Source organism: Lacerta agilis, chromosome 1 (genome assembly GCF_009819535.1).
Source record: "Lacerta agilis isolate rLacAgi1 chromosome 1, rLacAgi1.pri, whole genome shotgun sequence".
Classification (NCBI taxonomy): Eukaryota; Metazoa; Chordata; class Lepidosauria; order Squamata; family Lacertidae; genus Lacerta; species Lacerta agilis.
In genome coordinates this window covers 132,793,257-132,806,900 of record NC_046312.1, presented here as the reverse complement: position 1 = coordinate 132,806,900, position 13,644 = coordinate 132,793,257, and positions in this window count along the sequence as shown.

Below are 13,644 nucleotides of genomic sequence, written 5' to 3'. Positions count from 1 at the left end.
ATTCCTACAAAAACTGAGCAGAGGTTAACATGGGGAACAAATTATTTTACTGGCTGCAAAGATCCCACTCACTGATGTGCTCAATCTTTAACAATAAAACTTGCATGACCAAAGGCTTTTAATCTTATACACTTAGATAGCTCAGAGATGACTGTATACAGTCCCACTGATTTCTGATCCCCTACTCCAGTGTAACACTGAATCAACCTACAGTATAGTAGTGCCATCTGGTGACTACTGCTCTTAAAAATTCTCCATGGCCAGAGAGTAAAAACAGAAGAGATTTTCTTCACACTTTTAGGAAACAAACACTAGTAGCAGCTTTAAGCAACTACAATGAACTAGATTTGTAAATATGAAGGGCTCAGGAATCTACACAGCTGTCTGGGATCTTTGTTATAATTCTGAAATGTGGCTTTGTGCATACAGTATACCCTGCTTTCTCATAAGGGACCATCTATATATTGGTGGACCACCTATGTTTTGGTGAAGTTCATGCTTACAGTGAATGCTAGCAGTGGGGTTAGACTTACTGGACTGGTTCAGACATAATGCTAAATGTTTAGTGTTATGAGAATGAGTCCTGGTGAGCCTCAAATTCATACGCTCCTCATCTTTGGATTCAGCTGCAAAGAGAAGTTTAGAACATTTTGCTTCCATTCTTGTTTAATCCCACCTTGCTACATCATTTGAACCTGACAAACTATGCTTAATTAACTAGTTTGTTGAATTCCAAACCATAGACTTAGATTTACCACAGTTTAGAGTTCAGAGGTTACACCTGTAATCTTCCACACAAGCTTCAAATTAGCTTGTGAAATTCAGCATAGTGGTAAAAAGATTGTTCTGCCAGTGCCAGCGTGCCTGCTTGACCGATGGAAGGACCTTGCCTCTTCTTGCTCCACATGCTATTCTGGGGTTCTCACAATCCCTGAGAGCAGATTGGAGGGAGGGGGGCATATCTGGGGAGCAGGCAGGGAGAACCCCCATTGCACTAGTTCCCACCAGTGGAACAGCTTAGTTGAATCTGGTCCATAATCTCAGGATTGTGGACTTAAATTTTAACATTAATTTGACTGTTATATGACATGCCCTTTAAGGACAAAAAAGTATAAATTACGGTAAGTTGATCTGTGTAGACACATCTGGATATCCAAGCATAATTGCATGGGAGTCTAATTAAAATCCGTTTTCTAAGATTTGCACAAAAGTCCAAAGAAAATGTTGGTTCCTAGAAACTGGTCATCAAGCAACTGGGTTAAAAACATGAAAACCAAAGCTGACATTCCTTTTTGTTGAAACCTTTTTATTGCAGCATTCCAAAGCATCATGATTCCTCATACACCATCTGCAGAGACAATACGCAGTTGAAAATTCATCTTCCTTTTTTTGATAATGTGCAATGCAGTCCTATTTTACAAATACAGCCTTCTTAGCTTTATCAGCCATAAATTATCTTCAGATGTTGCCACGTGGTTACTGATAAAATTTCCTTGGCGATCATCTAGATAACCTACTGTGAAAGGTTCCAGAGATTTACAGGCGTGTTACTCTTTTACCCATCAATTCCTGAATGGAATATTGCTGACTTTAGATACCATCTTGTGATGAGTTCACTGGGCATAAAGACCATTTAAATTTTCTCAGAAGTAAGAAATAAATCAGCTGTGAACAATGTGCTAGGCAGAAGACATGGCTAATGCGCATCACACTTTTACTATCACAGTTAGCTGCCATCCATCTTAGATTCTGAATGGGCTCCGTTCAACATTTGGGCCAGGCAGCTCTCTGGGGCTTTAAGAAGAGCTTGAGCTAAGGTGGGGGGGGGGGCAAGGAGAAATTAGAGCTGAGCCCCAGGTCCCACCCCCACCTTTAAAACTGCCAGATTGCCAATTGAAGGAACTAACTGCACAAGGCCCGTGTCATTTTAAAATGCTGAAAATCAGCCTAATAATAGTAATTGGAGTAGTAAACCAAAGCAATTTCAGTGACGGGGGTCCCATGGTATGGAGATGAGTAGCTCGGAGGTGCTCATCTCTCCTGAGCTGAACTTCCTCCCTTTCTTCTATTATCCATCTGTTCTTAATCTCTATGGCTCTCACCTTCTCCATTTCAAGCTACATCTTGGACTGCTCCTATACATTTAAGATCCTTACTTTCGGGCATTTTCAATCAAATTTAATTCTGGAGTTTTTCCAAATGACTGGTTTCCGTGCACAAATGCTCATCACAGGGTTTGAAGTCATGAGAAAACTGATAACATCAAGGAAGGCAAGAAACTTAAGACGAAAAATATTATGAAGGCTTTTATTGATTAGATTTCTGACTATGGATTCAGGTTGGGTAACAAAAACCAGATAATATTTTATATCATACAATTAAAATAACACCACACCTAGATCTGCAACCCATCTCCTGAAAAGCTGCTTAAAGGGTATTGATCTATCTGCCTGCATGTTTGTTTGTTTGTTTGTTTCCTTCCTTCCTTCCTTCCTTCCTTCCTTCCTTCCTTCCTTCCTTCCTTCCTTCCTTCCTTCCTTCCTTCCTGGCTCAGTTTCTGAAAGCTTTTCACAGGGAAGGAATGCCTGGTACACACAGCAGCAGGTGAAAACATCTCCGTGCAGACTTAGCTGTTAATATTTGACAAATGATTAAGGATGTTAAGAACATACATGAGGAAAGAAAAGCACCCAACCTGTCTAACTAAAGGAGTGACTAGAACCTGAGCATATAGGTGCCTAGGCTCTTTGTTTGGGATCAAGAACCCTGCAAAACACAGTTTGCTCAGTTGTGTGTACAGAGCCTTTCTGTACAGATGTCCGTTCTGACTTTGACGGTGGCTGGGGACAGAGTGCAATCTTGCTTACTTCTTCATGCATTCACTCTGCATGAAGTTGTATGGCAAGGCCAGTTCCCCTTAGGTAATAAACACAAAGAAACAAATATTTTGAGTTAATGAGATAAATAAGGCCACAACTTTATTGGTTACAGATGTGATTGGATTAGGCATTGGGGGAAACCAGACTGTATCCTGACTCCTGCCCGTCTGCAAGAAGTCTCAGAAGGGTCAACCACCAGTGGGGGGAGCCCTATGATATACATCAATTGAGAGCACCCCCAGGGTTCCCGATGGGGTCGTGCCATGGCCCTAGCCCATGCCAAGGCTTCGGACAGGAGCCACGCCCCCAGATCCCTTTGACTGGATACCCTTAATGAGGAGGGGCAGGCAGAGGCAACTACCTCCCCTCCCATGAACAAGACTTACCCAATGCCCAACCACCACTCCAGCCCCAAAGGTCTGCTTCCAACACCCTCACACCTGCAATCAATTCCTAATTACTGGTAGTATTGTCTACACCAGGGGTCAGCAAACCTTTTCAGCAGGGGGCCAGTCCACTGTCCCTCAGACCTTGTGGGGGGGCAGACTATATTCTGGGGGAAAATGAACGAGTTCCTATGCCCCACAAATGAATGTGATGCATTTTAAATAAAAGGACACATTCTACTCATGTAAAAACATGCTGATTCCCGGACCGTCCATGGCAATTAGAAGGCAATTGAGCCGCATACGGCCCCCAGGCCTTAGTTTGGGGACCCCTGGTCTACACCAGTTGGCAGCAACCCAGCAGCTGCCTGTATTAATATTGTCCACACTGACTGGCAGCTATACAACTCAATATTGTCCACCTGTGTCTATCTATGTTTTATATTATTTTAATTAATTAACCAATCAATTTTATTTATTTATTTTTGGGTTAATGTGATAAATCAATATTGTCTATGCTGACTGGCAGCAGTGACCTAGAAACAAAATCAGGGGGAAATACTTCCTGGTAGACCGTTTAGTATTGCATACAGTCACTTCTAAACCTGTTATTGGCAAAAACAAGAGGTGGAGCAACTGAACGCAAGAAGACCAACAATTCAAACGCAAGCCCCAATGCATCATCCTCATCATCATTACTACTACCCTAACCGACGACAGCCCCATGCTGGCTTGCAGCAATGGTAAATGAAAAGAAATTAAAGCAGGGATTTTAATGCATGTATGCCTGTATGTATATATGTAGCTGGAATGTAATAAAGTGGTGATTTCCCCAGCACCATGTGCAACCAAAGATACTGGGCCGTAAAGAAGAAAATAAACCAACCAGGGCAAAATAACATAAAATGTATGCTGCCAATTAATGGTACAGCCGCTTAGGCAAAAGCTGTACCTCCTATTATTTACTAATGTTTGTTATGCTACACGCCTCACCCAAAATGGCTGCCAGAGAGGCACAAGGGGCAGAACCATGTGCTTCACCTAAGATGGCTGAGAGTCACAGGGATGTCCCAGGTGCCCTCCCATAACCCCACCCCTCCCAGGAAAGGGGAGTGGTCTTATCTGAATGTTTTTTTTTTTAAGGTAAAGGGACCCCTGACCGTTAGGTCCAGTTGCGGACGACTCTGGGGTTGCGGCGCTCATCTCACTTTACTGGCCAGGGGAGCCAGCGTACAGCTTCCGGGTCATGTGGCCAGCATGACTAAGCCACTTCTGGCGAACCAGAGTAGCGCACGGAAACACCATTTACCTTCCCGCCAGAGTGGTACCTATTTATCTACTTGCACTTTGATGTGCTTCTAACTGCTAGGTTGGCAGGAGCAGGGACCGAGCAACGGGAGCTCACCCCGTTGCAGGGATTCAAACCGCCAACCTTCTGATCGGCAAGCCCTAGGCTCTGTGGTTTAACCCACAGCACCACCCGCGTCCCTTATCTGAATGTTGTTGTTGTTTAGTCATTTAGTCATGTCTGACTCTTCGTGACCCCATGGACCAGAGCACGCCAGGCACTCCTGTCTTCCACTGCCTCCCGCAGTTTGGTCAAACTCATGTTAGTCACTTCGAGAACACCGTCCAACCATCTCGTCCTCTGTTGTCCCCTTCTCCTTGTGCCCTCCATCTTTCCCAACATCAGGGTCTTTTCCAGGGAGTCTTCTCTTCTCATGGAGATCACAATTCTGTGGTTTACCATTGTCCTAGGACTGATTCATATGCATATGGGGCAACATTCCACATTTCATCACTTGAAGAGTTAGTGACCAACTTCCAAAATTGTGAGCTGACTCCCTTGAAAGGTGTTGTGTTTTCAGTGACATCAGCTGATACACCAGGCCTGTTTGCAATACTGTAGTAGATGTGAAGTCCATTTCACATGTACAAATCTTTGCCTGATGTTGTGAGTTATTGACTGATTGCTGTGTGAACACATTCTAGTCAAGAGAGTTTTAAAATATTCCAGTAGGTTAAATCCTGAGCTGAGTGTACAGTTTTCAACAGAAAACAGCCAATCAATGGAGCAACGATGATACAAAGCAGCTGGGAATTTGCCCCCTGACCTGTACATGTTTCCCCCCACTCAGCCTTCTTCTATCCAGTAGTTTAAAGCACAACCTGATGACTGATAAGTTTTCTTTTACTTTACACACCACAAAAACACATCGATGTTCTCTACTGTACTATTTTCAGAATAAAGAGAAAGAATTAAATTACACTTTAACAGCACAACACTGTTAACACCAAAGGTCAGGAAACCTTTAAGTAAGGTCACCGTATCGATTGCAACACTGAAAGGATTAACATCAAATACTTGGCCATGAAAGGCTGAAAGGAAGTAAATTCAGCATGATATATTGAAACCGGTTTCTTTCATACATAGCAGAACTACTGACATAACAGGTTTATTGTTCAAGCCAAGATATGTTGCCTTGCCAACTTATATTCTGAGCTATCCAAGCAGATTTAATGTTTGTGCAATAATGACATCTCCCCCTCTCTTTTCGTTTGTTCCTTTCCCTTTCTTAAATTGTTAAAGAAGAGTTCGTGCCTACCTAGGAAATGACCTTAATCAATTTAGTTCCAGAGACAAGGATGAAAACGGCAGTTCTTGGTTTTTTTGCTTCTTCACAAAAGTAAATCACTATTGTGATGATCAAGGTGTAAGAGCCGCAGCTTGGCAGAAACTTTTGTTGCATTTCCCAGCAATTCAGTATTCTTGTTTTGTGTCACTTGGATTTGATTGTCAGGTATTTTGAATAGCAAGCTGATAGGCAAATGATACTAAAAATATCCTGAAAAGACGCAACACCAACATGCATATTTTGGACAGTGAATCTGGTCTGTTCTGAGGTATTTGGGTGTTTCCTAAGTGAAGGATTTGACTGGCACAGGCCATTTTGAGGAGCTGGCATTTTACTAGGGCTGCCATGCGTCCTGATTTTCCAGGACATGTCTTGGAATTTGCCTCCGAAAATGGCATCCTGGATTATTTTTCAGAAATCAGGCAAATGTCCTGGAAAACTGTCAATGGGGGTTAAATTGTGCCGAAAATGCATTAAAAAGCTCCAAAACTCAAAAATTATTTGTGGGAACAGCCTTTTTCAAATGGGCTGTGCAAGGTATCTTTGAATCTGGATAATTAAAGTATGTTATTGAGATTCCAAAAATCTTTATGCAAGCTTTTCTCCAGGTTTTGGTGATTTTTTGGGTAAAATACATGTGTTTTGGTACTTCTCCAAACCTTTGGGTTCCACCAAGTCTATTGATACCTTCCTGTTGTATATGGATGGTGCTGATTTGGTTATGTAAGGAATGGCACTCAGACACTTGAGTTACACATGATTATATATGATGATGGATCCCTTAGTGCTCAGACTCATCTTGGGATGGTGAAGATAGAAGAGGAATCTTTTCTTGGAAGCTTTCTAAAGAGGTGGCACTCATAACACATGACCCACTTGACCGGTCAGTGGGATAGTGATAACCTGCATAACACTTAAATATGTCTAAATGGCATCTTCACAAGGAGACAAAGTAATGCGCATTCCCTTGCATGCCCAGGTGCCATGTACCTGCCCCCATTGGCTATAACAGTAAACAAAGACACAGACAACATTGTTGGGTTAAAATTAGGCCACAACTTTACTGATTACAAATGTGAGTGAGTTTGGGCTTGATATTGGGTAGTCACCAACTCCTCCAGCCCACCTGCTGGAGGGATACCAGAGGTGAAGCCTGATCTGGGTTTGGCATACATCAAATAGGTGCAGTCCCTTCAGACTAGCCACATTAGAATTGTAGAGTTGGAAGGGATCCCAAGGGTCATCTAGTCCAACCACCTGCAATGCAAACATCTCAACAAAAGCATCCCTGACAGGTGGTCATCCAACCTCTGCTTAAAAACCTCAAAGGGAGGAGAGTCCACCACCTCCAGAGGGAGACCATTCCACTGATGAACAGCTGTAACCATCAGAAAGTTCCTCCTGATGTTTCATCAGAATCTCTTTTCTTGTAACTTGAAGGCATTGGTTTGGGTTCTACCCTCTGGAGCAGAAGAAAACCTGGGAGTTAGCGAGGGCCCTGCCCTCCCAGGCCAGGTGGGGAAAAGCCTGCAAGGCAGGGAGCAGGTCTTCCAGGACTCCCAGCCATAATAGTTTCTTGGCAAAGGCCATTTCCCACAGTTCCTGTCATCTGGAACTGGCTTTACCACCACCACACTGACAGCCCAGCCATGGCTTCTAGCAAACTTTTTTTTGGCAGGGCTGGAAGAATAAATTCAGCAGATGAAGCTTTTCACACCACTGTATCTCCATGACAGAGAAGCGTTTGCTGCCAAATTTCTGATTGGATATACAATGGATTAAGATAGTTGAATTCAGAGAAGTACTGAGAATGATAGTGAAAAGGCAGTTTTTAAAAAGGAAAAAGTTTGGGGTTTTCTATGAGATTAATATTATGGGAAGTGCATTTGTTTAGTGTTTAAAATGGCATAATCTTAAATTTACAGGAGGATTAAGGAGAAACAGGTTAGCAGATTCAATAGGTAGGAACTCCATGAAGGAAGTCTGATAATACGCCTTTAGAATTCAAATGTGATTTGGTTAAACTACTGCAATTTAATTTTGCTTTGTACATAAAACATGTGTAAAATCAAATAGAAATGTTTACAAATGATTGCCAAGTACTTGAAGTTATACATCATCATCATCATTTAGCATTACCTGACATTTTCAGAAGGTAAAATTAAAATGCTTTGGTTTTCCAAAAGCAGTTTACCGGTATATGCTTCTTCATCAAACATAGACATACCAAGCTAAATGTTGTTCAGTCACAAAAACAATAGCAAATTTGAATTCCTCACCTCCAAAAAACATATTTTAAAGAACACTCACTAAAGAAATGTGCAAAAACTAAGTTTCACTCCTGGCCACCTGTTCATCTTTATACCTTTCCTGCCTATACTGTCTATTAGAATCAAGAGCTGTTTTGATCTAGTTACTAGACACTTCTGCTACTGAGAACTTAATTACTGTTCAGTGTTTCTATGTAAATAAATGGAGGAAGGGACGAGAAAACCTCCATAATATCTGACTGTCATAACTAGAAATTACCATGAAATTTACCACAGCTTCTTAAGATATCTCCATTTTTAACCATCATTGTTTCAACAAACCCTATATCATTATTAAGAGTGTAGCAGTCAGTTGCATCATGCTGTATTCCCACTAGTACCAGCAGTGCGCTGTTAAATCATAACAAACTTTTGCCGTATTCTTGTGAAAATTCATCTTCCTGTTGCATAAGATATTGCTAAGTAGCTCTGGGCAGAAGCCAGAAAATGCTTGCCAAGACTGAGTTTATTTGAACGCAATGGAATGGAACGTATTTGTGACTAAGATTGCAGTGCAACCCTATCACAGGTACCTAGGAGAAAGTTACGCTGAACTCAGTAGGACTAACTTTTGCATCTTCTTTCATTGCAACTTATTAGTCACTAATTTTTGGATTGTGTCTAAAGTGATTGGTATTTAAACAGCCAGTTGTTGTTTTTTATATATCCAAAGAAATTGTCAGGGACTGGGCAGAGGAGGAATGGGGGAGACTGCCTCCCCAGCCAGACCCTTCCAGAGAAGAAGAAGACAGTTCAGGATTACAACAGGGGTTTGAGGGAGGTCACAGGTCAGAGGCAGATGAGAGGAAAAGCCGGGAAATAATAGGAGAGGAGGAGGAGGAGGAAGAAGAAGAAGAAGCACGGGGGGGTGACAGCTGATGGACTCAGTGTCTTTAGAAAGCATTCCAGACCCCCCCTCCCAGAACCTGGCAGGCCTTGAAAGTAGGAGAGCAAACAGCTCAAAGACAGAGGGCACGTTTCACTTCTTCACCTGTAGTGATGACTCATGAGGAAGTGGGAGAGATTCACACGGGACAATGCCATTATTCTGAGAGGCTGCATTCCCAAGCCTCTCTCTGTGAATATTGAATAAAAGCAGATGGTAAGGACTTTTCCATGACTTGTCTGTTCCTGGCAACCTGCCATGGGGGTTGCCGCCTGACAGAAACTACTGTTCTGCTCCAGATGAAAAACATGTTCTTTTTTGCACAATTCTAGTTTCAGCACTGACTACAGTGAGCCCACAACTTACATGGGGCTTACAGTCCAAAGATTGTGCCTAAAGGCAAAATCATGTATAGTCAAAGCACACTGGATTCAATGGTGGGTGGGATTGCCAAAGTCCCTTTTTCAGAGCCCCTCCCCCCTGATTTCCACCTCCCTTTTTCCCTTTCCCCCTTTTTTTGCCACGCACATAAAGCTGAATATGCACAAGTTAAATGTGTGTAAGTTGAAGGTTTAAAGGTAAAGGGTAAAGGGACCCCTGACCATTAGGTCCAGTCGCAGACGACTCTGGGGTTGCGGCACTCATCTCGCTTTATTGGCCGAGGGAGCCGGCGTACAGCTTCCGGGTCATGTGGCCAGCGTGACTAAGCCGCTTCTGGAGAACCAGAGCAGCGCACAGAAACCCCGTTTACCTTCCCGCCGGAGTGGTACCTATTTATCTACTTGCACTTTGACGTGCTTTTGAACTGCTAGGTGGGCAGAAGCTGGAACTGAACAATGGCAGCTCATCCCGTCACGGGGATTCGAACCACTGACCTTCTGATCAGCAAACCCACGTCCCTTAAGTTGAAGGCTTACTGTATCACATTAATTGCTTGCAGAATTGAAGCATTAGATGACAAATCTCCAGAGCTATTCAGATTTGAAATTGTTTCCCAGTTATGACACCACATTGAATGTTGCCATGTTTGATAACCTTCTTGAATCACTAGCCAGTTCATGTTGGGAAAGGGCACTATTCTCTCTCTCTCTCTCTCTCTCTCTCTCTCTCTATCTCTATCTCTATCTCTATCTCTATCTCCACGTACATGCATACATACATACACAATATACTTAAAGGGAGAGATTCATAGAAGAACCAGTTATTAAAGATTGAAGTGCTGAGAATGGATTTCCAAGCAAATGAAAAAGGAAAGCTATGGAAACCCCACTTTTATGATTCTTGTTTAGTTTTATAATTGAAAACACATGGCTGGCCATCTGGCTATCTAAGAATCAAAGGGTTTGCACTTAACAGTAATTTACTTGCCCTGAGACTTGTAAGATCCCTACATGTGTTTTCCCCTCATCTGTAATATGTGTGGTCTTCACATGCAAAATGCAACAACTGAAACACTATCCAGACAGTTTACGGTGGCTGATTACAGAGGAGAACCAAGCAGCAATTTCCTTGAGTGGTTTTTGGAAAATTCTCAGTGCCGGGTTTTATTTTCTGTTTGGATTTCTCCAATATTGGAACCGGTTTTGAGTAAATAATACCTTGGCACTGGTAATACAATTCACTACAGCCATTTGGAAATCACATCAAAGTACAAGTAGATAAATAGGTACCACTCCTGCGGGAAGGTAAATGGCGTTTCCGTGCGCTGCTCTGGTTCGCCAGAAGCGGCTTAGTCATGCTGGCCACATGACCCGGAAGCTGTCTGCGGACAAACGCCAGTGGTGGAGCTTCATTCTCCGGCACCGGGGGGGGAGGGAGCAGGTGGGGGCAGGGCTGGCACGCACCCCGGGGGTGGGGTGTGTCGCCCAAAGGGGTGGGGCACGCATACTGGGGCGGGGCACGTCGCCCACAGAGGTGTGGCGTGTGTTCTGGGGGCGGGGTGCGCAGAGTTGTCCGCGACTGGAGTTGTCCGCGACTGGACCTAACAGTCAGGGGTCCCTTTACCTGTACTATTCTGTGATGACTACTCTTCAGAGCAGAAAGTGGTAAATCAGGAAGCAACTTATTGAATCCTGCCCCCCTCCCCTGCCAATATGCAGTCATAAAAGAAGTCTTACAGCAATTAAAGGAAACATGAGGTTGTTCTCCCCTCATGTGATTACAATTGCAGGAGGAGGGAGTGGGGCTGCCCCCCACAAACTGACACAGGGCAGAAAGATCCAAAGCAGAACCTCCTGCATGAGCACAGGAGCCCTACTGGTTGGAGGGGATTGGCTGCAGGGTTGAGAATCCTGCACAACTAGAGTTCTGCATTGCTGTCAGGATCCTACGCAAGCATTCAAGAGGCTCCCCATTTCTGCCTTTCCACGTCAACAAGTGGATGAGGGTGGCAGGCCAGCCAAGACACAGCCAACTTGGGTGGGACCACTGAGCCCTGCCCCTTTCCTCCCTCGTGGGGTAACAGTCACGTTTCACTTTTCTGTTGTAAGGACATGGCTTCTCTCATAAATTGGTTAACTGCCATAACCATTTAGGCTGTGTTTGGCTAGATGGGTTAGAAGCTGTGGAAGCCTGTTCTACTGTTCTATTGCAATACTTTTTGGTAAAGGATCCCTGTTTTCTCCAGATAAATGGTGCATTGATAATGCAATTTAAATTGGATGCCCGGCATGTAAGCACATTCAGGTAACGTTGACCTGGCGGCCAAAGGCTTTGTGTGGTTCTTGAAGATTCCGTACTCCACTTGCCGTCCATCAGGAAAACTCAGCCTTCTGGAGCCTGTCTTAGTGGTAGTGCTCACACCACTGAACTGACTGGTCCTTTTTAATTTTATGATGGGTTAAAACATTTTTATTTTTATTTCAACAGTCTCAGACTTATTGTCTGATCATTCTGGGTTTGCAGCACATGACAGATTGCATTGTATTTGCTATCTGTGTGGATTTCATTGGCAGAGATTTGCTTTCATTATTTTTTGAAGCTGCTTTTTGCCATCATTTTACAACATTAAATTTGGGGAACAAATGGAATAAATAAACACGCGCTTTCAAAAAAAACCCACCCCCACCCCCGCTGTATGTGGGCTACTCATATTTAATGCTCTCTTTTATTCAATGAACATAACATTGCTAACACTTTACAACTTAATAATAGTAATATCATTCTTATGAGTGCAGATGAGGAATATGAGAAGAATTATTCTTAAATGCCCCCAAGTCATGTCTTTGAGAAGGCCATATATTTGTACAAACAAGAAAGAACAAATAAAACTGCTTCACTCAGTTCTCTGGGGAAACATTTGCTTCCTGCAAGTTTCATTTTATTACTGACACTTCTTATTCTTTCACTTTATCAAAGGACAGAAATGTATTTTTGCTCACCAGGGCCATTTGGAGCGCTCCTTGGTATGTCCTTTGAGTTATTTACTTACCATCATGGAGAACTTTATGAAATGCACTAGTTCATTTCCTCAAGGTCCCTCGAGGGACGGATGCTGCATGTTCAGTCCGTAATGTAAACAGGTATTTAATTACACATTTTATACAATAAAATCTCCACGTCTCAAATTCACAGGTCAAGACACAAGTAGGACATTCAATCCAAAAACTTCACAGTGGAGGAGGGCAGATAGCAGGCTTATACAAACAAAGGCTGCAATCTTGCATGTGTATCTAAGTGCAGGAATCCAGCAAAAACTTACACTCCTATACAGATTTACATAAAAGTAAATCCCTCTGAAATCAGTGAGACGTTTCAAGAGAAGCATGAGATTATCAGAGCAAGCTCATGCATATTTATTCAGAAGTGCAACAGTGTTGAATGGGACTTGCCTAAAGTGATTATTTGAACAAGAAATACATTCAGATGATAACCCATAGAGCTGTTAAATTGTAGGAGTTGCTCAAAAACAAAATTTGCTGTGGAAATTTAATTTTCAAAACATATGCCACAATTTGTCAACCATTTTATGTTTCAGTGGGGTGGGTGCAGGGAGGACTTCATTATAGGAGGCAAGTTTCAATTCAAGAGGCAGTTCATTTGGGGAACACATTCTGTGATTACTTTTCCTAAATCCTAAATACTAGATGAGGTCTGAAACTTGAGTTGGGGCAGTTGGCAACCCTCCCTTCTAGGTGACATTACCTTTTCCAGCAAAACGTAAAATATATTTTTCTCTGAATTCCACAAATCAGTTATCCCTCACTGTCAAGAACCATGCCCTGGGAGTGTAAGAGTGGCCTCAGAAGGTACTGCTGAGCCCCCAAAGTTTTGCTGGCTAGGTGCCTGAGCCCCCTACCCATTTGGGTAAACCACGGCAGGCCCAAGACATTTTGGCACCAAACTACAAAATGGTGCCACCCTCCCCGCAAGGGGAGAAGAGGGGAGTGAAGATCTACATCAAGAACAAGGGGGAAATAAAAATCTACACCAGGACCCGCTGCCCTGTGGAACCTGCTGCCTGAGGCAGTTGCCTCACTATGCCTCAGGGTGGGCCGGCCCTAGACTGAACAAAAGGAAGGGGCTCCCTGACCTTCAGCATGTGTTTTC